General features: G+C 42.9%; 1 long non-coding RNA gene across 1 annotated transcript in view; it reads left to right on the top strand.

The window, feature by feature from the left end:
• Positions 1-20,675, top strand: part of LOC134736612 (uncharacterized) — a 40,552-nt gene extending 19,877 nt beyond the window's left edge. The window contains exons 2-3 of the long non-coding RNA XR_010120719.1: positions 11,230-11,323; positions 20,274-20,675. This is a non-coding gene — a long non-coding RNA (uncharacterized lncRNA). The remainder of the gene's footprint in view (positions 1-11,229; positions 11,324-20,273) is intronic.
• The last annotated feature ends 309 nt before the right edge of the window (positions 20,676-20,984 follow it).

The raw sequence follows: 20,984 nt of genomic DNA, 5'->3' as shown, positions 1-20,984 counted from the left end.
AAACCACTTTCCCATCTTGGCATGCACAACAATGCCCCCTGTTGACTGAGGCATGCTAGCTTAAAAACAACAACAACAACAACAAAGAGTAAGAAAAAAACCAAAATAAAACAAAACAGTCATCCCTGCAATAACAACCAGCTTTATTGAGGTATAATTGTTGTACAATAAATCGTCCTACTTAAAGGGTACAATTTCATGAGTTTTAACATGCATACATGCTGGTGAAACCACCACAGTCAAGATAATGAACGTTTCTATCCCAGACAGGTTTTCCATTTCAGGGCAAACAGGGTGAGCACACCTAGTTCAAAAATATGTGGTAAAAGCTATACCCTCCTTTTAAAAATAATAGCACCGGCCCCTGCCCGGCCTTATTTATTTATTTATTTATTTATTTATTTATTTATTTATTTATTTTGTAGAGATAAGGTCTCCCTATGTTGCCCAGGCTGGTCTCAAAACTCCTGGGCTCAAGTGATCCTCCCACCTTGGCCTCCCAAAGTGCTGGGATTACTGGTGTGAGCCACCACACCCAGCTAAGGGCCCTCTTTATTTCAGTGTCTATTCTCATTGGAAAGAGAGCCCCCCATTTGATCTGTATGTGGCCTTTCCTCCTTCCTTCCAGTTACAAGGTTTGTCATTCTGTTGAAGGCTAACTTCTGCGGTGCTCTGGTTCTTATCCTCTTCCACCTTTCTAGAGATTCCTTGTTAGGGAGCAGTCTCTCTCTCTGCTGGATCATCCACTTACCTACTAGCTCCTTTTCAATAGTAAAAACAAACACAAACGAAACAAACAAACAAAATTAGTACCTCTTTCTGCCTCCCCCTTCCTCCCTTTAGGCACCCCTTGCTGTACCTCATGCCTTCTTTTCTTGGCCAGACTTCCAGAAATAATTGTCCAAACTCTCTCTCTCTCCACTTCCTCACTTCCCTCACTCTCCTAAAGCCACCCCCGCCACCACCACCACACAGATACTATTCTTGACTAGGTCACTCACTACTTCCCTGTTGCTCAGTCCACTGGACCCGATTCAGTCCTTATCATACTCAAACACTGTTGACCACTCCGTCCTTTAAAAAATAGCTTGGTTTTGGCCGGGCGCGGTGGCTCACACCTGTAATCCCAGCACTTTGGGAGGCCGAGATGGGCGGATCACGAGGTCAGGAGATCGAGACCATCCTGGCTAATACGGTGAAACCCTGTCTTCACTAAAAAATACAAAAAATTAGCTGGGCATGGTGGTGGGCACCTGTAGTCCCAGCTACTCGGGAGGCTGAGGCAGGAGAATGGCATGAACCCGGGAGGCAGAGCTTGCAGTGAGTGGAGATCTGGCCACTGCACTCCAGCCTGGGCAACAGAGTGAGACTCCGTCTCAAAAAAAAAAAAATAGCTTTGTTTTTGCAAAAGCAATTGATGCTTTACAAAAAAAAAAAAAAAAAAAAAAGGCAAACAATAAATGAAAGCATTAGGAGGCTCCTCCATGGTTCACTCGGTCTCACTGCTGCAAACAGGGCCAGTACTGCAAGAACTCTCAGCGGCCAGACAGCCACCCAGTGCAGCTGCCCAATTCACAGAGCAGCCCCAGGAAGTCGCAGAAATTAGTCACTGTAGCCTTCTAATTTGGGGAAATTTTCTTTTCTTTCCTCTTTTTTTTGAGACGAAGTCTCACTCTGTTGCCCAAGCTGGAGTGCAGTGGTGCGATCTCGGCTCACTGCAACCTCCATCTCCCGGGTTTAAGCGATTCTCCTGCCTCAGCCTCCCGAGTAGCTGGGACTACAGGCACATGCCACCATGCCCAGCTAATTTTTTTGTATATTTAGTAGAGACGGGGTTTCATTATGTTGGCCAGGCTGGTCTTGAACTCTTGACCTTGTGATCAGCCTGCCTCAGTCTCCCAAAATGCTGGGATTACAGGCGTGAGCCACCGCACCCAGCTGGGAAATTTTCATACTTGCTCTATCATAGACATTGTGGAAGCTATGGAAATTTTTTTTTTTTTTTTTTTTTTTGAGACGGAGTCTCGCTCTGTGGCCTAGGCTGGAGTGCAGTGGCATGATCTCGGCTCACTGCCACCTCCACCTCCTGGGTTCAAGTGATTCTCCTGTCTCAGCCTCCCGAGTAGCTGGGATTACAGGCACGCACCACCAAACCTGGGTAATTTTTGTTTTTGTTTTTTGTTTTTGAGACAGAGTTTTGCTCTTTTTGCCCAGGCTGGAGTGCAGTGGCGTGATTTCGGCTCACTGCAACCTCCGCCTCCCAGGTTCAAGCGATTCTCCTGCCTTAGCCTCCCGAGTAGCTGGGATTACAGGCATGCGCCACCACGCCTAGCTAATTTTGTATTTTTAGTAGAGATGGGGTTACTCCATGTTGGTCAGGGTGGTCTCAAACTCCCAACCTCAGGTGATCCACCCGCCTCAGCCTCCCAAAGTGTCGGGATTACAGATGTGAGCCACCATGCCCGGCCTTGTATTTTTAGTAGAGATGGGGTTTCACCATGTTGATCAGGCTGGTCTCGAACTCCTGACCTCATGATCTGCCCACCTCAGGCTCCCAAAGTGCTGGGATTACAGGCGTGAGCCACCGTGCCCAGCTGGAAAAATTTTATATAAATACGTACATGCATACATGATCGGATGCAGTGGCTCACGCCTGTAATCCCAGCACTTTGAGAGGCCAAGGCAGGTGGATCACCTGAGGTTGGGAGTTCGAGAGTAGTCTGACCAATATGGTGAAACCCCATCTCCACTAAAAATACAAAAATTAGCCAGATGTGGTGGCACGTGCCTGTAATCCCAACTACTTGGGAGGCTGAGATAGGAGAATTGCTTGAACCTGGGAGGCAGAGGTTGCAGTGAGCTGAGATCATGCCACTGCACTCCAGCCTGGACCACAGAGCAAGATTCCATCTCAAAAAAAAAAAAAAAAAGGAAGGAATGCCATCATCCAAACCAGGTGCTCTGGGAATGGGGTTGGCAGATTAAACAAACAAACAAACAACCAAACAAACAAACGTACATATATATATAAACAGAGAAGGGCCTATATTCAGTAACTCTTCAATTCTGGTCCTAAAAGTGGCTTTCAGTCCTGCCCTAGAGATGACACAGTCTTGGATCTACGTAAGTAGCCCATGTTGGTCACTTCGAGCAGGAAGCCAGTCAGTGCATGGCTTTCCTGATAGCTACCAGTCGTGTTCCCCTCCTTAAAGCTTATCTTTAAGAGAATGACAGGAACGAAGCACACAGACAGATGGGATCTTGGGAGGCTGACCAAGTCATTTTAAAGGCTTATGCATTTTTAGACACATACAGAAAAGTGGGTTTCTCATGACCAGTGTTTTTCACCCAACATAAGAAGGAAATAAAAGTCACCGCCAAAATCCCACTGCCCATAGCACCTATACCAATTTTAGTGAATATCCTTTAGACATCTTTATGCAGTATATATACCTAGAGGTATATGAATATAGTTTCACATATGTGAGATGATAATTTATATGTTATTCTGTAATTGCTACATTTACTGAGAATATGCAATGGGTAGATTTCCAAGTCAATAACCGTAGACTAATACCATGATTGTTAATGATCAACAGCTATTTGTAATATTTACAAACCATGATTTATGCAACCTTTCTCCTATTGTTGGCCATTTTGGTTGTTTGCATTGTTTAATATTGTAAACTACACGTGAAAAACATCCTGTGTTCTGCTTTCGTGCAATTTTCTCCTCAGGGTAATTTCTAGAAGTGGACAAGTTCAATACAATGGTGTGTCCATTTTATGATACAGTTACCTAACTGTCTTCTGGAAATTTTACTCCTACCAACACTGGATTTAAGGACATGTTTGCCCCACTGTCAACAACATTGAGTTTTATCAATTTCTGATTTTAGATATGGGTCTGGTAGTCTGATTCTGTTTTTGGACTAATTTAAATATTTTTCTTTCAATAACGGTTTATTTCATTCACATAATTTTAATTATTAGATGTGACTTTAATTCTGTCTTTCTGTTTTCTATTGTTATGCTTGCTTGGCATATATTGTTTTCTGTCTTTCAGTAAAGTATAAGTTCTTCAGATTTTTTTTTCTTCCGGTAATTTTGAGAGGATTTTACCTGCTTTAAAAAAGTTCTAGGCTGGGCGCGGTGGCTCACGCCTGTAATCCCAGCACTTCGGGAGGCCAAGCTGGGTAGATCACTTTGAGGTCAGGAGTTCGAGACCAGCCTGGCCAACATGGTGAAACCCCATCTCTACTAAAAATACAAAAAATTAGCCGGGCATGGTGGCATGTGCCTGCAATCCCAGCTACTTGGGAGGCTGAGGCATAAGAATTGCTTGAACCCCGGGAGGCGGAGGTTGCAGTGAGCCAAGATCATGCCACTGCACTCCAGCCTGGGTGACAGAGTGAGACTGTGTCTCAAAACATAAAAAAAAGATTTTTTAAAGTTCTGTAAGTGGACATTTGTGCCTTTCATATATACTTAATTTTGTTTTTCTCAAACAATGCAATATTTACTCCATTCTAATAATAATAATAATAGCTAACATTAACTGTATGTTTACTGTGTCCTCATAATAACCCTATGAGGTGGATGAAAATATGTTTTCCTTCCTTCCTCCAACTTGCTCATATCTCTAGGCTTGGGTCATCTAATCTGAGTGCTTTGTGTACTGCTCAAATTCCTTTGGCTGAGTGCAAGAAATGAGGTGGGAGGATCCTGGAGCCCAGGAGTTTGAGTCCAGCCTGGGCATCAACGTGAGACCTTGTCTCTAAAAAAAATAAAGAAAAATTCCTTTCTGCAGGGCATGATGGCTCATGCTTGTAATCCCAGCAGTCTGGGAGGCAGCACTCAGGAGGCAGCCATGAGAATCGCTTGAATCTGGGAAGCAGAGGTTGCAGTGAGCCGAGATTGTGCCACTGCACTCCAGCCTGGGCGACAGACCGAGACTCCTTCTCAAAAAAAAAAAAAAAAAAAAAAAAATTAGCTGGCACGTTGGTGTGTGCCTGTGGTTCCAGCTACTTGAGAGGATAAGGTGGGCGGATCACTGGAGCCCAGGAAGTTGAAGCTACATTGAGCCGAGATTGTGCCACTGTACTCCAGCCCAGGTGACAAAGTAAAACCCTGCCTCAAAAGAAGACAAAAGGAAAAAGAAAGGAAAATCCCTTTGGAAAGAAAAATCATACCCTGCTGGGGTCTGAGCTCAAGTAGCTCTCCCTTGCACTACTGAGCAGCCACGATTATTTCTGTTTAGAATTATTAAATGTCCCTCCCTCACTTCCACCCCCATAATCAGTGACATCCCAAAGACACTGTTTTTTAAATCAATCCAGGCTACTGTGCTATAGACTGCACTCTCACATGGATAATCCCATTCAGTCCTCATGGCAATCCTGTTAAAATGTCTCTAATCCCCCACATTAGTGACAAGAAAACTGAGTAAAATAGCTTGTGTGATTTGTCTTCGTGCTCAGTACTTGGTGGGTGTTCTTAGCTACTGTCCTTTGACTGATTGCCACATTTTATTTACTTGTTTTTTTGTTTGTTTGTTTGTTTTTGAGACGGAGTCTTGCTCCGTCGCCCTGGCTGGAGTGTAGTGGCACGATCTCAGCTGACTGCAACCTCTGCCTCCCAAGTTCAAGCGATTCTCCTGCCTCAGCCCCCTAACCCCTGTGGCTGGGATTACAGGTGTGTGCCACCACGCCTGGCTATATGGAAGAGTTTTTTTTTTTTCTTTTTCTTTTTTTTTTTTTAAGAGGGAGTTTCGCTCTTGTTGCCCAAGCTGGAGTGCAATGGCGCGATCTCGGCTTACCACAACCTCCGCCTCCCGGGTTCAAGTGATTCTCCTGCCTCGGCATCCCGAGTACCTGGGATTACAGGCATGCACCACCACGCCTGGGTGATTTTGTATTTTTAGTAGAGATGGGGTTTCTCCATGTTGATCAGGCTGCTCTCGAACTCCCGACCTCAGTGATCTGCCTGCCTTGGCCTCCCAAAGTGCTGGGATTACAGGCATGAGCCACCATGCCTGGCTGGAAGAATTTTTATGTGAAATTTTGAGCTCAAGATTTCTGCATCAGATGCAGAAAATTTTCGGCTGTGTATGTGTGTGTGCATGTGTGTGCATGTGTGAGTGTGCAGTGCCTGCCTAAGGACATGAATAAATTAGCTCTTTATTTCCTTTGGCATTATGTAGGCACAGAATTAGTAGAATGGTGTTCACGGTTTTAAAATCTGTCTCATTTTTCTCAAAGCTCTTTCAGCTCAGTTTTTCAATTTTGTTTCAAAGTAGTAAAAATTGAGTTCCTACTTTCATTCCTTTATGTCGTAAAAAGCAGGATTTGTTATTTTAAATGAAATCAACAGTTCAATACTTGAGTACTTTTTCACGCTTTCTCTGTTGGCTGTTTCTGGTTTCTCCTCTGGGATGGAAGGCAGTGAGGCTTGAAGAATAGACTTGTTGTCTATAATTTAGACTTGATTGGAATGCAACGTGAATTATCCTTATGAAAACATAATGATTCACTGCTTGTTGGGGAATTGGAAACTATTGATCTATGTTCTGCCTCAGGAGATAATGCTTCTCTTTGCGAAGGGTGCATTATAGGGCTTAGTTTGGGTTTGCATTCCTGTCAACAGGCAGACTACTGCCTACTTTTAAATCTAGGATACAAAGAAGTCTTCGTTAGCTCTGGCAGGTGAAATTTTGATATAGAACTGTATATATTCCCACATCTTTCCCTCAGATGTTAGCCCATTAGACCAAACTTTCCAGAAAATGACAGATTTATTTGTTCAAGACATGCACTGTCCAATAAGGACATCACTAACCACATTTCACCTTGTTCATGTCACCCTTGTGGTCAGTTGGAATTGAGATGCATTGTAAGTGCCAAATACACACTGAATATAAAAAAGATGTAAAATATGTCCTTAATAATTGTTATACGGATCATACATTGATTATATATATATATATATTTTTTTTTTTTTTTGAGATGGAGTCTTGCTCTGTCACCGAGGCTGGAGTATAGTGGCGCAATCTCCGCTCACTGCAACCTCCGCTTCCCGGGTTCCAGGAATTCTGCCTCAGCCTCCCGAGTAGCTGGGATTACAGGCATGTGCCACCACACCCAGCGAATTTTTTTGTATTTTTTTTTTTTTTTTTGAGACGGAGTCTCGCTCTGTTGCCCAGGCTGGAGTGCAGTGGCGCAATCTCGGCTCACTGCAAGCTCCACCTCGCGGGTTCACGCCATTCTCCTGCCTCAGCCTCTCCGAGTAGCTGGGACTACAGGCGTCCACTACCACGTCCGGCTAATTTTTTGTATTTTTAGTAGAGACGGGGTTTCACCGTAGTCTCGATCTCCTGACCTCGTGATCCGCCCGCCTCGGCCTCCCAAAGTGCTGGGATTACAAGCATGAGCCACCGCGCCCGGCCTTTTTTTGTATTTTTAGTAGAGACAGGGTTTCACCATATTGGCCCAGCTGGTCTCAAACTCCTGACCTTATGATCCACCTGCCTTAACCTTCCAAAGTGCTGGGATTACAGGTATGAGCCACTGCACCTGGCCTGATAATATTTTTGATATATGGCCAGGCATGGTGGCTTTTGGGAGGCTGAGGCAGGTGGATCACCTGATGTCAGGAGTTCGAGACCAGCCTGAGCAACATGGTGAAACCCCGTCTCTACTTAAAATACAAAAAAATTAGCTGGGCGTGGTGGCACATGCCTGTAATCCCAGCTACTTGGGAGGCTGAGGCAGGAGAATCGTTTGAACCCGGGAGGCGGAGGTTGCAGTGAACCGAGATCATGCCATTGCACTCTAGCGTGGGCAACAAGAGTGAAACTCTGTCTCAAAAAAAAAAAATTTAGATATATATTAAGTTGAATTAACTATATTGTTAGTCTCACCTGTTTTTTTTCTTTTTTTGAGACAGAGTTTTGTTCTATCGCCCAGGCTGGAATGCAGTGGTGCGATCTCAGCTCACTGCAACCTCTGCCTCCAGGTTTAAGTGATTCGCTTGCCTCAGCTACCCAGGTAGCTGGGATTACAGGCATGCACGACCACGCCCAGCTAATTTTTGTATTTTTAGTAGAGACGGGGTTTCGCCATGTTGGCCTCTACATGCTGGTCTTGAACTCCTGGCCTCAAGTGATCTGCCTGCCTCAGCCTCCCAAAGTGCTGGGATTACAGGTGTGAGGCACCACACCTGGCCAATTTCACCTGTTTCTTTTTCCTTTAAAAAAGAATGTAGCTTTAACTGGCAGCTCTGGTGTAATTAAAACAACAACAACAACAACAGAAAAACAGCAGCTACAAGAAAATGTAGAATTATTTTTGTGGCCTACATTATGTTTCTATTGGACAGTGCTACTATAAAGTGTCCTACAAACAAGGAAACCCATAAATTCTCTAATAAGAACTTTCTGTCTGTCATTCTTTTCCTGTACTCCCATTCACCATTTTTTTTTTTCACAATGTCATGATTTTTGGTTTAAGTTAATGCTCTACTACTGCAATCCAGGCAAATGTACAGGGGATAGTATCTCACCTGAGTGAAGTCCAAAAGTCCGCATATAGATGAACATTGAATATAATAAAAATTGCCGTTGGAAATCTTTTAGGAAGGCCTCAAGCTGTCCCAATCTTTTATTAACTCTCACCCAGTTTTTCCCCTAGCATTAGGGCAGATCATTGTTTTTTCAGGTACTATTAATAGTTGGAGAAGTACTTGTTTGTGTTTGGTACAGTATTATAGCAAAATACAAATCTTAAATTCAGAATCCCCCTCAGCCTGGAGAGATGCCCGACTATGAGAAGCAGAAGGTTCCTGTGGGTGCCTGAGGTTTACACTTCTTGTTCATTTGGGGTGCACATTCACTGAGTGCCAGAGAGGAGGGCCTTGCCTGCTCTGTTTATTTCTCTCTCTTACCTCCAATCAATTTTTCTCTATTTCCCTAATTTTGTGTTTGGTAAGTTCCAGTAGTTGTATTTACATACCTTAGTATGTAAAGATCTCTCTCTTCCCCAGACTCTGTAGATATATGATTTGAAAGGTATCACTAAAGGCCAAAAATGAAATTGCAAAGCTAATGTGAATGTACTTAATGCCACTGAACTGTACACTTAAACATGGTTAAAATGGTAAAGTTATGTTATATATTGCTGGGCACGGTGGTTCATGCCTATAATCCCAGCACTTTGGTAGGCCAAGTCAGGTGGATGGCTTGAGCCCAGGAGTCTGAGACCAACCTGGGCAACATGGCAAAACCTTGTCTTTACGCAAAATATATATATATATAAAATTAGCTGGGTGTAGTGGTGTGCATCTGTAGTCCCAGCTACTCAGGAGGCTGAGATGAGAGGATGGCTTGAGCCTGAGAGGTCAAGGCTGCAGTAAGCTGTGATTGTGCCCCTGCACTCCAGCCCATGCAACAGAGTGAGATCCTGTCTCAAAACAAACAACCAACCAACCAAACCCAAAAGTTATGTGTATATTTTTTACTACAATTTTTAAAAGTCATAATGAAGCATAATGACATCTTGTGGGGAAAGAATGTGGGACTTTGACATCAGACAGAATTGGTGACTGGAAATGTCACAGATTGAGTTCACTCTTTCCAGACTGCGGATGGGGTCATCCCTGCAGCCCTTCTTCTAGCATGTCTCCTTCAGCTTCCTATTCATTCTGTGGGCTGTTCAATATCCCTCTGACTAAGGCCCCCTTTTTGGGCTGAACTTAGCCAGTTCTTTTTGTTTGCAACCAAAATAGCCCTAACTGATGCACTAGGGTTCAGATCCTGGCTCTACCACATTTAAGCGTTTGCTCTTGTGTACATCTTTCTGAATCTTGGTTTTCTCAACTGCAAATTTGCCATCATAATATCTTCCTTACAGGGTAGAGCCAGGGTAAAAGATAGTATACGTGCCTAGAATTGTAACTCATAGTCCAATGGGGTTAGAAAACTAACAAGGGCAGTCTCTCGTCCCCCAGTTTACACTAGTGAGTTATTCTACCAGAATGTCGAATGCCTTATGTGGGAAATATGGGATAATGAGGATTTCGTGTTTGTCAAATTTCTATTTGCTGCTGCGCTTCAACACTGTCTCTTCTATACCGATCTTCCCTCAGGGGTTGAGGGGTAACACCATTCATGACACTACAGCATGAAATAATGGGATGAGGGAAGGAGACAAGAATCTATCTCTCTGAAAATGTCAGATCAATGAATAATCAGATAGAAAATGTAAAAAATAAAATTTATTCAAAGGGGTTTATAGTGAAGTCTTTTAAAATAGCTGACATTGGCCAGGCGTGGTGGCTCACATCTGTCATCCCAGCACTTTGGGAGGGCAAGATGGGTGGATCATGAAGTCAAGGGTTCGAGACCAGCCTGGCCTACATGATGAAACCCTGTCTCTACTAAAAATACAAAAATTAGCTGGGCGTAGAGGCACACTCCTGTAATCCTAGCTACTCAGGAAGCTGAGGCAGGAGAATTGCTTGCAGTGAGCTGAGATCGCGCCACTGTAACTCCAGCCTGGGGGGACAGAGTGAGACTCCATCTCAGAAAAAAAAAAATTAAATAAAATAAAATAGCTGACACTGGAGAGAATGACTAATAACTGCTTTAGAATTTTGTTCTATTAAATAATTTTTGTTTTTTTTTTGAGACAGAGACTCACTCTGTTGCCCAGGCCCAGGCTGGGGTGCAATGGCACAATCTCAGCTCACTGCAACCTCCATCTCCCAGGTTCAAGTGATTCTTTGTGCCTCAGCCTCCCAAGTAGCTGGGATTACAGGCATGCGCCACCACACCTGGCTAATTTTTGTATTTTTGGTAGAGACAGGGTTTCGCCATGTTGGCCAAGCTGGTCTCGAACCCCTGACCTCAAGTGATCCGTCCACCTCAGCCTCCCAAAAAGTGCTGGGATTACAGGCATGAGCCACCGCACCTGGCCTTAAATTTGTTTTGATGATTACTTCAGTCCATGTCACATTGTTGTTTATATGATAACACATGGAATTTTAATGGGATTCTACTGCACTTTACCACACAAAGCAGGATGGGGATAAAAATGAAAAGACTCAGTAATAAAGCTCTCCAGATGTTGTAGCTTTTATACACTCTTCCTTTGCCCCCCAGATCAACCCTTACTGCCAATATCAGAATACTTAAAAGTGTTTTCGTTGAATTATTTATGTCTTTGTCTTCCTTAGGCTGCAAGTGCAAAAAGCTGAATGAAAAATGGAAAGGTTACTGCTGAAATATTTACAGATGGAAGGATGTGATGTCTAGAATTTGTTTCAAACAGTGAGTATGTGGGTGGGGCAAGTAGCTGGTGATGTAGATGGAATAGGACTGGTCACAGGTTAATGTTTTAAGGTGCTAGGTGCTAGTACATGGGGTTCATTATTTTATTGTCTATTTTGCATATGTTTAAAATTTGTCGGCTGTGCGCGGTGGCTCACGCTTGTAATCCCAGCACTTTGGGAGGCCGAGGCGGGCGGATAACAAGGTCAGGGGATCGAGACCACGGTGAAACCCCGTCTCTACCAAAAATACAAAAAATTAGCCGGGTGTGGTGGCGGGCGCTTGTAGTCCCAGCTACTCGGAGAGGCTGAGGCAGGAGAATGGCGTGAACCCGGGAGGCGGAGCTTGCAGTGAGCCGAGATTGCGCCACCGCACTCCAGCCTGGGCGACAGAGCGAGACTCCGTCTCAAAAAAAATAAATAAATAAAATAAAATAAAATTTGTCACAATACTTTTTAAAATTGGATAATTACACTACTTAAAATATGCATGTGTGAAGCAAAGACTGAACGAGAACAAGAAAAATAAAGTTATGTTGGGTTTAGAGTAGCTGAATTATTGGTGAATTACTTTTTAAAACTTTAATATTATTCTAATTTTATCTTTCAATAAATAAAAATCTGAAGGAAAAACACACACAAAAACTCTTTGAATGTAAGGACCAGTGGCATGCTGGATGTGGCTTGTTATCAGCTTGAGAGAACTGATTGTTAAATTTTCAGGAATTTTGCATCCTGGCTAATGTTATGTGGGCAGCTTGAAATTGACCATGGTAGGAGTATTTATACCTGGAAATTAGCAAACACTACAAATCAGTACTCCCAAAAGCCAGTTGTTAAACATTTGCCATTTGTGGGCTGTATCGTAAAGACTGCATTGTATACTTTCCTACCCCAAATTATCTAAAGGTCCTGAAATCAATGGGCAGGTACTTACTAATTTGTTTTACACATGTTTAATGAGGTTCTACCATGGGCAAGAAATCATGCTAGGCACTTTGGGGCATACAAAGAATTATCTAAGAAAGGAGGATATCCTAAACTTTGTGTGAGAGCATGCATGTAAAAATTTATAATACAGGCCAAGCACGGTGGCTCACGCCTGTAATCCCAGCACTTTGGGAGGCTGAAGCGGGTGGATCACCTGAGGTCAGGAGTTTGAGACCAGCCTGGCCGACATGGCGAAACCCCAACTCTACCAAAAATACAAAAATTAGCCAGGCGTGGTGGTGGGCACCTGTAATCCCAGCTACTCGGGAGGCTGAGGTAGGAGAATTGCTTGAACCCGAGAGGTGGAGTTTGCAGTGAGCCGAGATCATGCCACTGCACTCTAGCCTAGGCAACAGAGCAAGACTCTGTCTAAAAAAAAAAAAAAAAATTACAATACAAATATGGCAATATAGGGGTGCTGAGGCAGGAGGACTGCTTGAGGCCAGGAGTTCCAGACCAGCCTGGGCAACATAGGGAGACTCCCTGACTCTATTTTTTTTTTCTTTGAAACAGGGTCTTCCTGAGTCACCCGGGCTGGAGTGCAGTGGCACAATCTTGGGTCACTGCAGCCTTGACCTCCCGGGCTCAAGCAATCCTCCCACTTCATCCTCCCAAGTAGCTGGGACTACAAGTGTGCCATCACACCTGGCTCATTTTTGTATGCTTTGTAGAGATGGGGTTTCAGCATGTTGCCCAGGCTGGTCTCGAACTCTTAGATTCGAGCCATCTGCCCATCTCAGCCTCCCAAAATGTTGGGATTACAGGTGTGAGCCACCTCACCCAGCCTGCCTTGACTCTATTAAGAAAAAAGAAAACTTGACATTCAGCTACAAGGAATGTAGCTGGTTAACAGCCTCCAGCTGCTAGTGACTTTAGGCTCCATCTCAGCTTTCTAAAAAACACTGAATTCTCATGCCAGGTGTGTTGGCATATGCCTTTAATCCCAGCTACTCAGGAGGCTAAGGTGGGAGGAGTTTTTAGTAAGTGAATTGTATCTCAATAAAACTGTTATTAACAAAAGGAAGGAGGTTGGGCATGGTGGCTCACGCCTGTAATCCCAGCACTTTAGGAGGCCGAGGCGGGCAGATCAGTTGAGGCCAGAAGTTCGAGACCAGCTTAGGCAACACAGGGAGACCCCATCTCTACAAAAAATTTAAAAATTAGCCAGGTGTGGTGGTACACACCTGTAGTCCCAGCTGCTTGGGAGGCTGAGGCAGGAGGATTGTTTGAGCCCAGGATGTGGAGGTTGCAGTGAGCGGAAATCATGCCATTGCACTCCAGCCTGGCTGACAGAGGAGACACTGTCTCAAGAAAAAAAAAAAAAAAAAAAGAAGGAAACAGGACAAAGATGTCAAGATGTCAGCACTAGTTCTATTTTTAAATTTTAAAAAATGTTTTTCTGGAAGGCCTAGCTAATGCAATAGGACAATAAAAATAACTTTTGAAAGAGAGTTAAAAACATCATTATTTGGAGGCTATTTGATCTACTGAGAAAATATCAAGAAAGAAAATAATATTAGTTCAGTGGAGTGGCTAAGTGGATATATACTATACACATGTGTGTGTATGTCTTAGTCTTTTTGTGCTGCTATAACAAAATATTGCAAACTGGGTAATTTATAAATATTAGAAATTTCTGTCTCACAGTTCTGAAGGCTGGGAAGTTCAAGATCAAGGGGCAGGTTTGATGTCTGGTGAGGGTTTCTCTCTCTCCTTTTAAGATGGCACCTTGTTGCTGTGTCCTCCAGAGGGGACAAATGCTATATCCTCACATGGTGGAAGATGAGAGGGCAGAAAAGGAGCAAACTCTCTCTGAAGCCTCTTTTATAAGGACATTAATCCATTCATGAGGAGCCCTTATGACTTAATCACCTCCACAAAACCTTCACCTTTCCATTCCACCACAATGGGGATTAAGTTTCGACATGAATTTTGGAAACACACATTCAAACCACAGCAATATGTTTATAAACAGACACACACACACACACACACACACACACACACACCACCTCTCCACATGCCACTTAGAAAAATACTTGATTCACAGTAATAGCAACAGCTGTGAAATACCTCTGATAAAACTTAATCTAAAATGTATAAGACCTTTACAGAAAAAACAAAAATTCTGCTAAAATAAATAAAATAATACTTGAATAATAGACATATATATTTATGGAAGGGAAAACTCAATATATAAATCAACTCAAAAATAAATCACTTCTTCACATATTAATCTAAGATTGCAATGGAATTCAAAACAAAATCCCAATAGATATTTTAAAATTTGTCAAATTGTTTCTAAAGTTCATCTGAAAACACAGATGTGAGATAAGCCTGGAAAAATTTGAAAGAAAGAAAAGAATTATGAGAAGCACTGGCATGTGGGTAGAAAAAAATTAATAGAAAAAAACGGAAAGTCCAAAAGCTAATCCATGTACTATGGAGTCTTAGAGCGGGAAATGAAGATATAAAAATGGCATTTCAAAACAATGGGATGAGCCAGGCATGGTGGCTCATGCCTGTAATCCCAGCACTTTGAGAGGCCAAGGCGGGCGGATCACCTGATGTCAGGAATTCAAGACCATCCTGGCCAACCTGGTGAAACCCTGTCTCTACTAAAATTACAAAAATCAGCTGGATGTGGTGGTGCACACCTGTAATCCCAGCTACTCAGGAGGCTGAGGCAGGAGAATAGCTTGAACTCGGGCAGCAGAGGCTGCAGTGAGCTGAGATCGCACTGCTGCACTCCAGCCTGGGTGACGGAGGGAGACTCCGTCTCAAAAACAAAACAAAACAAAACAAAACAAAACAAAACAAAACACAAAACAATGGGATGGATTATTCAATAAATGATGTTGGGGCAATTGGATATTCATATAAGAAAAACTAATGCCAAAATAAATAAAACTTATATATGGAAAAGATTCCATTTAAAAAGTTAAAATACAGCCAGGCACGGTAGCTCATGCCTGCAATCCCAGCACTTTGGGAGGCCAAGGCAGGTGAATCACCTCAGGTCGGGAGTCTGAGGCCAGCCTAACCAACATGGAGAAACCTGGTCTCTACTAAAAATACAAAATTAGCCGGGCGTGGTGGCGCATGCCTGTAATCCCAGCTACTCAGGAGGCTGAGGCAGGAGAATTGCTTGAACCCGGGAGGCTGAGGTTGTGGTGAGCCGAGATCGCGCCATTGCACTCCAGCCTGGGCAACAAAAGCGAAACTCTATCTCTAAAAAAAAAAAAAAAAAAAAAAAAAAAAGTTAAAATACAAAGAATGAACTAAAGAAAATATTTGCAACATGTATGATTGACTAGGATTTAATATCTTTAATTCTATAAAGAACTTTTATGACTCAATAGGCAAACAATAAATATGCTGGTAGACAAACAAAGGATTGAACAGGCAATTCACACACACACAAAGGAAATGGCCATTAAACATTTAAAACTTCTCAACTTCACTTGCAAAAGAATACTGCTAATTATAATAAAAGATATAATTTTTATACGTTAGCAAAGGTGAAATTGATGGACAGGATAATATTCCATATTTTAAAGAATATAGAGAATCAGTGGGCGGGTGCCGTGGCTCACACCTATAATCCTAGCACTTTGGGAGGCCAAGGCAGGTGGCTCACTGGAGGTCAGGAGTTAGAGACCAGCCTGGCCAACATGGTGAAACCTCGTCTCTACTAACAATACAAAAATTAGCTGGGCGTGATGACACGTACCTGTAATCCCAGTTACTCAGAAGGCTGAGACAGGAGAGTTGTTTGAACCCAGGAGGTGGAGGTTACAGTGAGCCAAGATCGAGCCACTGCATTCCACCCCCCTCCAAAAAAAAAAAAAAAAGATAATCAGGAACTCTCAAGCATTACTAGGAATAAAAATTGGTACCACCATCAGGAAGGCATTTCTTCTAGAAATGTATTCAAAGGAAATGTTTAGAAGGAGGCTCACTACAACATGTTTATAGTATCAAAACATTGAGAAGATCCTAAATGTTTATCAATAATAGGTTGGTTAAATAAACTTTGGTTCATCCATATAACAGAGGTATATAAGAGTTTAAACCAGATCTGTATTTCTTACTATTGAAAGATTCAGAGAAAAAATGAGATTGCTCAACAGTGTATATTTCACTTATGTAAGAATTAAATACACATCTTCATATATTGTATATTAAAGATTCTGCAGGTTGAAGAGTCTGAAAGACTATGTACCAAAATGTTAATGCTATTTGAGGAAAGAAGGGGAAGGTATCACTTGTATTTTCAGTTGCAAACAATAGAAAATTAGAGTCAAATGGACTAAAATAATAAGTGGAATATATTGGCCAAGTAGTCAAATGCCTAAAGGCAGAATGGGCTTTGGTGATGGGTTGACATAGGTGTTCAACGTGTGGTTCAGCTTTTTTTCCATCTTGCCCTTTGCCTTCAAGGTAAATGCCCCCCCACTTTTTTTTTTTTTTTGAGACGGAGTTTCCCTCTTGTTGCCCAGGCTGGTGTGCAATGGTGCGATCTTGGCTCACCGCAACCTCCGCCTCCTGAGTTCAAACAATTCTGCCTCAGCCTGCTGAGTAGCTGGGATTACAGGCATGCACCACCACGCTCAGCTAGTTTTGTATTTTTAGTAGAGATGGGGTTTCTCCATGTTGGTCAGGCTGGCCTCGAACTCCCGCATCAGGTGATCCATCCACCTTGGCCTCCCAAAGTTGCTGGGATTACAGGAGTGAGCCACCATGCCTGGTGGTAAAAGCCTCTTAAAGACATTATATTGAGTGAAATAAGTTAGACATAAAAGTATAAATACTCTATGATTCCCCTTAGATGAGATACCTAGGGTAATCAAACTCATAGAGACAGAAAGTAGAATGGTGGCTGCCAGGACATTGTATAATGGGTATAGAGTTTCAGTTTTGCAAGATGAAGAGAGTTCTGGGGCCAAGTGAGGTGGCTTATGCCTGTAATCACAGCACTTTGGGAGGCCGAGGCAGGAGGATCACTTGAGGTCAGTAGTTTGAGACCAGTCTAGGCAACATGGTGAAACCCCATCTCTACTAAAAATACAAAAATTAGCTGGGGGTGGTGGCGGGTGCCTGTAGTCCCAGCTACTCGGGGGGCTGCACAGGAGAATCGCTGGAACCCGGGAGGTGAAGGTTGCAGTGAGCCAAGATCGTGCCACTGCACTCCAGCCTGGGCAACAGAGCAAGACTCAGTCTCAAAAAAAAAAAAAAAAAAGAAAGAAAATAGTTCTGGGTATATTTGTTACATAACAATGTGAACATACACTGTACAATGTAAAAATGGTTGAGATGGTACATTTTATGTGTCTTTTATCACAATTTTTAAGAAAATTACATTGCATAAAAAGGTATATTAAAAGCCTCATCCTAAGGCTAGCTCCCCCTGGTGGTGGGAGAGTTGCAGTACATTGAGGCGAGGCTACAGGTGTCACTAAGGTGCTGGGTGTCTCCCTTCACCCATCATGCAGTGGACTCAGGCTTCTCTCTCGTTGGACCATAATAGTATGTTTCTGGATCATGCACTCTGCTGACATCACATTCTAGGGCTCTCTTTGGAAATTTGGGGAGAAACTTTTTTTTTTTTTTGAGACAGAGTTTCACTCTTGTTGCCCATGCTGGAGTGCAATAGCGCCATCTCGGCTCAATGCAACCTCTGCCTCAGTCCCCCGAGTAGCTGGGACGACAGGCACGCACCACTGTGCCTGGCTAATTTTTGTATTTTTAGTAGAGACGGGGTTTCACCATGTTGGCCAGGCTAGTCTCGAACTCCTGACCTCAAGTGATTCGCCCGCCTCGGCCTCCCAAAGTGCTGGAATTGTAGGCATGAGCACTGCACCTGGCCTTGGGGAGAAATTTTGGCTGTCACAATAATTGGTCATTTAGAGGATGTGGGCCGGGGCATTAGATTTCTGATAATGTATGGGTAAATACATTACAGAATTTTCCTACATTCCGTACAACTTTTAATGCCCTGCTTGACATTAATGTAGACTTTTAAAAACTTGTGTGTAATAATTTGAACCTAGCCTCTCATTCCATTTTATATATAAATAGAAACTATTTTTGCATGGTTTTAATATAAATGGAATATCCAGATATGAGGCTAATGGGTAAATTGACAGAAAATAGTACTTAGCCACATTTGGAAGTTTACCAAAGTTGTTCACTGTTTCAGAAAATCATGTCTTCCACAACCAACACTTGTGGTATTTGAGTCACTGATTTAGCCCTGCATATTGCAATTCACATTGCATAATGCAATTCACACTGCATATTTTAACATCTCTGAAATCAGGATGTATCCTACAATCAATGACGTCTACGAAATATACTAGTGAATATTAGTCTGCATTTGAAGCTGTTGCATTGATTTCTTGCTTGGATTCTTATAACAACTTCCCAACTGGTCTTCCTGCTTCCACCCTTCTTCTCCCCCTACAATGTTTTCAACAGAGCAGCCAGATTTTTCCTTTTAAAATGTAGGTCAGATCATGTCACCCCTCTGCTCAAAACCTTCTCATGTTTCACCAGTTTACTCAGAGTACAAGCCTTACAGTGGCCCATGAGGCCCTTCAAGATCTGGCTTCTTTACTTCTCTGACCCATCTCCTACTTCTGCTTTTATTTATAGTACCTGCTCTAATCCACCTCCCTGGTCCGCTTACAGACCACACGCTTGCTAGACAAGCTTCTGCCTTAGGGTCTTCACATTAGCTATTCCACCTGCCTGCATATTTTTCCCCTAGATAATCGGTATGATTCATTCCCTCACCTCCTTTAAATCTTTGCTCAAAAGTACCTTCTAGTGAGGCCTGCCTTGACTACTCTATTTTGAACTGCAAGTCACTACCCACCTCCCTACTGCTCTGAACTCTTATTTCCTTTTACCCTGTTCTACTTTTAAAAAGTCACAACAGGGGCGGGCACGGTGGCTCAGGCCTGTAATCCCAGCACTTTGGGAGGCTGAGGTGGGCGGATCACCTGAGGTCAGGAGTTCAAGACCAGCCTGGCCAACATGGTGAAACCTCATCTCTACAAAAACACAAAAATTAGCCGGGCGTGGTGGCACGTACCTGTAATCCCAGCTACACAGGAGGCTGAGGCGGGAGAATCTCTTGGGAGGTGGAGGTTCCAGTGAGCCAAGATAGCACCATTGCACATTGTACTCCAGCCTGGGTGACAGAGCAAGACTCCATCTCAAAAAAAAAAGATCATAACAGTTGTCATCTTCTAATGTAATATATAACTTACTTATGTATTATGTTGATTGTGGTCTATAACCACACCGCCCTGCTAGAATGTTTGCTCCATGAGGCAAGGATTTCTTTTTCTTTCTTTCCTTCCTTAATTTCCTTCCTTCCTTCTTCCTCTTTTTCTCTCTTTCTTTTCTTTCTCTCACTCTTCTCTCCCTCTTTCTCTTTCTTTCTTTCTCTCTCTAACCCTCCCCCCCTTTCTTTTTTTGTTTTGTTGTTTTTTTTTTTGACATGGTCTCACTCTGTGGTGCAGCTGGAGTGCAGTGGTGTGATCTTGCTCGTTGCAACCTTTGCCCCCCAGGCTCAAGCAATCCTCCTACCTCAGCCACCCGAGTAGCTAGGGCCACAGGGATGCACTACCATGCCTGGCTATTTTTTTGTATTTTTAGTAGGGACAGAGTCTCACCATGTTGCCCAGGCTGGTCTCAAACTCCTGAGCTCAAGCGATCCACCCACCTTGGCCTCTTGGAGTGCTGAGATTATAGGCATGAGCCACTGTGCCCAGCCTAAGGCAAGGATTTCTGTCTGTATCCCTAGTAAACAGGGCCCAACACATAGTAGGTACTCAATAAACATTGTTACATAAATGGTGATTCTGTTAGGTGCAAGTATCTAATTACTTCATTATGTCTTCTATTATACTTGTGCTCCATCATTTACTTTTTTTCTTTTTTTTTTGTAGAGACGAGGTCTTACTACCATAGCCCAGGCTGGGCTCAACTGATCCTGCTGCCTCAGCCTCCCAAAGTGCTGGGATTACAGATGTGAGCCACCATGCCCGCCATCAAGCATTTACTTATTGAAACACATATCATTTTATAATGCATTATTTTCTTATTTATCCTTTATACTTATAGCATTATATTGATTTTTAAAGTGTGTGCACTCACCTATGCAGCACTCAGAAGGTTCTCTAAAATGATGGTTGACATCTTTCTTCAGCTCTGGTGTTTTCCTATGTAACTTTTTCTAAGTGTAGTATGTACTCAACAGCTAAAATAGGATGTATGATATGGACATGCCTGCATGGGCATACAAAGACACACATACACATATATAAAATAAAGAAAAAACTAAAATATCAGCAAGCTGGACTCCCAACTTAAAACTATGTGTGCAGGAAGGTATATCATAAGATCTATTGATAAGTCAGGATGGTAAAGACAGTGTTATGAAACGTTTGTTACAATATCAGGGTTTGGATGTTAGGATTGAGAACCTCAGGATTAGATAATTCCAGAAGCCACTCCTGGAGCTGTGGGTAGGGATAATCCCACCCAAACTGCCTGGCTGTTTTCTGGATGGAAGGGGTGGGGTGGTGCTGGGGAGGAAACCACAATGTTGGCAGCCAGGAGGAAATAAACTTCACTTTCCAAGTTTACTGTACTTCTAT

This window comes from Symphalangus syndactylus, chromosome 5, assembly GCF_028878055.3.
Source record: "Symphalangus syndactylus isolate Jambi chromosome 5, NHGRI_mSymSyn1-v2.1_pri, whole genome shotgun sequence".
Classification (NCBI taxonomy): Eukaryota; Metazoa; Chordata; class Mammalia; order Primates; family Hylobatidae; genus Symphalangus; species Symphalangus syndactylus.
This window is presented reverse-complemented; position numbering and strand designations above follow the sequence as displayed.